The following is a 3,883-nucleotide window of genomic DNA, read 5'->3' as shown; positions in this document are numbered from 1 at the left end:
ACCATACACCTAGGCTATACGGTACAGCCTAATGCTCCTAGGCTACAAACCTGAACAGCATGTTTTTGTATTGGATATGCAGGCAATTATAACACCATGGCAAGTATTGTGCATCTAAATACAAAAAAAGGTACAATTTTTAAAAGGAATAATAATCTCATGGGACCACTATCACATATGCAATCTGTCACTGACCAAACATTGTTATGTGAGGCATGGCTGTATTTCTCATCATTAGAGTTGAAATTAAGTTTTGAATAACTAGAATATTTTGGGAAAGTCATTGATGTTCATGAGCATGAGGTGCTCAATGTACTTGTTTAGTATGACCTTTTTTCATAAGGTTACAGGAAATTTACTGGCAGAGCTGATAATTGACTTTATTGCTCACCAGATTGCTGACTCTAACACAGATATTAAAAATTATGAAAAACATCTAAATTGTTGGCTTTTTAAAGATCACTCTGTTTACTTCAGGCTGTGATGCATTTATTACTATGAAGTCAAAGAACAGTTCTAAGAGATCTTAATTTCCCAGTAACATGATAGAGAGCTGGATAGTGGAATATGACCTTAGGCTTGCAATTCTACGCGAGTGTTTAACTTCTTCAAGTAACTCATTAACTGTTTGTCTTACTAAGCAAAGTGCAGGATGATTCTGAAATAACTAAACAGACTAATAAATGTTTTTGCAACAGGAAAATCTTTCACACTTTTATGCTGTTATTAAAATAGATACTCTATTGTGTGGGAGCTGTCTTAATTCACTGAGATACCTCAAATTTTTTGCTTGGTGTGTTTCTTTTTTAACTTCAAATGTGGTGCAGACAGAATTATAAAGCCCTCATTTCAACTTTGCAAGCCTTTGTGCATTCTTTCTCAAAACAATGGAATTTTCTACTTAGCACATACTCAAATGCATGCAAGGAAATATTCTTCTAAGAGGTCAATACAGTAATGCAGTGATTAATTTTTTTAAGGATTCTATTTAAAAAGTAAACTTAATATTGTTTTATTTATATTCTTATATGGAATCGTATACCTTTTAAATTCTAAACTAAAGTGACATTGGTATTAATTTGGCTACTATCCTAGTTTTACAAGCCTCGCTACAAGTATTTTCGTATCTGTAGACTTGAGTAAAGTGTCCGATATAAGGCCGGGTGCAGTGGCTCACGCCTGTAATCCCAGCACTTTGGGAAGCTGAAGGGGACGGATTGCCTGAGTTCAGGGGTTCAAGACCAGTCTGGCCAACATGGTAAAGCCCCATCTTTACTAAAAATACAAAAAAATTAGCCAGGCATGGTGGCATGTGCCTATAATTCCAGGCACATGCTTAGGAGGCTGAGGCAGGATAATTGCTTGAACCAGGGAGGTGGAGGTTGCAGTGAGCTGAGATCTCGCCACTGCACTCCAGCTTAGGCAACAGAGCAAGACTCTGTCTCAAAAAAAAAAAAAAAAGTGTCTGATATAAAGATAAAATTTCCTCAGATGAAGATGAAATATTTTCAAAAGTAGTTCTAAGTGAAAACTCAGTTTAGCCACCATGTAGACATCTATGTCTTGTTCATCTTTTGTTTCCTAGCACATAAATTAATCTACCAAAAAACAACCTGAACTAATTGTCTTACAATTAAAGAGTACTTAAACTGAACTGTAATTAAAGGATTTTCTTTTTTTTCAACAACATAATGGGTTTATATTTAATATACTACTTCTCATCAGGAGGATGTTACTCAGTTAATATAAAGGTTTTTTTCCAACATTAAATCTCTTTTCCATGCCAATGTCTTTAAATCTTTTCTGCGTTTCAGTATTAGATACACTGAATGCATTTTTCTAAATGTTTATTTTCCCCCAGAGATAAAAAGTTCCCCTTTTTGGCTGACTATTTGATATCTAAATATAATATCAACTCGGGAGATAACAAAACAAAATTCTAATAAAAATATGGAGAAAAGACTGCAATGATTCCGGAGGCAGTGATTACAAACGAACAGTGGTGATTTCCTAGACTTATGGGCAAGAACTTCCTTCTTTCTATTTTATGTGCTTTGAAATTTTAAAACTATGAACTATTAAGAAAATTTCAGCCATCTTACTTCTTTGACCGCCTTTCTGACCAGCAAATACAAATCATAGGCTGAATTTTTCAGTGCATAATTTGTTGTAAAGAAAACTTTCCTTTTTCCATATATACACATATATCTGTTTGTTCCCATTTCATGGAAACAATGAAGAATGTAAAACTCCCCTATTTACTGATTCTTGAAAACTTTCAGACACCAAAGCTCAAGTTTAGCCTCAATAGCACAAAGGTTTTCAGGCTGAGGTTTGATTCAGTAGGCCCTTCAAAGTCACATGTGTCCATATCTTTCTAGTGCAAATACCTGCAAGTAAGCACAAATGCCTGTAATGCTGAGAACCACACCTAACAAGAGAGCGATTACATCACTGGCTTCTTCTGCTTCAACAACAGGCAGCATCAAAAGAGTAACATGAGAACTAAGGACAACTATGTTGAAACTGAGGTCATGCTGTTGAAATCTTGAGGACTGAAGGTTCCAAAGAAATGATATACATAGAATTCTATCTGACTTGAAATTTTCCTTTTCTGGAGTTCCAGATGCTGAGGCTAAGAGGTTCCTCGTGAGGCTGCTTTGCAGGAAGCAGTCATTACAGGAATCAAAGCATTTTCTTTCCTTTTGATGCATAACTATCTTACCTACACACAGATGATAAGAGTACAGAAAAATGTTATTTATGTTATTTAGTAATGATTCTAATTTAAAACAAATCCTTAGGTTGCACTAAAAGAAACATTTCGATCAAGAAAAGTAATAGTTCCACTGAATTGGGTTCAAATAAAATGTTTATACAATTGTTATTAATTTTTTTAAATTTTTTTGAGACAGGGTCTCACTCTGTCACCCAGGCTGGAGGGTGGTGGTGTGATCTTGGCTCACTGCAACCTCTGCCTCCTGGGTTAAAGTTATTCTCTTGCCTCAAGCTTCTTGAGTAGCTACAGCCATGCACCACCATGCCTGGCTAATTTTTGTGTTTTTAGAAGAGACAAGGTTTCACCATGTTGGTCAAACTGGTCTCAAACTCCTGGCCTCAAGTGATTCACCCGCCTCAGCCTCCCAAAGTGCTGGGATTACAGGCGTGAGCCACTGTGCCCAGCCTGTTTTTAATTTATAATGCCACTAAAATAAATACAACAGAATAAGACTTTTAATGAAGGTGTGGAGAAATACAACCAGAAAATCTAACCTATATCTGTGCCTCCTGGCCAGTAACCCTTTAGGAATTCTGTATGGAGAGCAGGTCAGGTGGGAAAGATGTCCGGGGCTGGCTCTTGGTGGGAGGCTGCAGCTAAGAGGAAAGGCTCAGGTTTGGGAGACCAGAGCCTTGCGTGGCTCTGATCTCTGACTTCTAGAGCCCCAGCTGCTGGCCGATTCTAGAATATCCTACTTGATATGATTAAAAGGCCTAGGAGAGCTCGGGGCCCTCAGTGGCAAAACAACAATGTCCAACCCTTAGTCTCCTGTCTTTCCATTTTTGGTTAAACAGCATCCCGGTTGGTTTTTCCCACCGGTGGTGCTGCTGAGATTTTTAAAATATTGCCTCCATTTATCAAGGAGAGAAATAATAACTAAGAAATATACCCTTAAAAATATTTATTTCTTTTTCTAAAAATATGGGAGCCAAGATTCCATTCATGGAAGAAAGACAAGGCCCACCCCTTACCCTCAGAGAGGTCCACCTGGTTTGACATTGCAATACTTCTTAATTTTTTTTGCTTATTATTTCATTTCAATTCCATCCTTCTATTCTGCTTAGTCTATATTCATAGACCAAGGGGCAAACAGATACCCAGATA

The 3,883-nt window shown here is 37.1% G+C and overlaps 1 pseudogene; it reads right to left on the bottom strand.

Annotated features, from left to right (window-relative positions):
• Positions 1-2,357: 2,357 nt before the first annotated feature.
• On the bottom strand, positions 2,358-2,536 carry LOC111540635 (annotated as a pseudogene).
• Between the last annotated feature and the right edge of the window lie 1,347 nt (positions 2,537-3,883).

The sequence above is a fragment of the Piliocolobus tephrosceles genome, chromosome 10 (genome assembly GCF_002776525.5).
Source record: "Piliocolobus tephrosceles isolate RC106 chromosome 10, ASM277652v3, whole genome shotgun sequence".
In the NCBI taxonomy this organism is placed as follows: Eukaryota; Metazoa; Chordata; class Mammalia; order Primates; family Cercopithecidae; genus Piliocolobus; species Piliocolobus tephrosceles.
The sequence above is the reverse complement of the archived record's forward strand: the minus strand, read 5'-3'. Positions and strand labels throughout refer to the sequence as shown.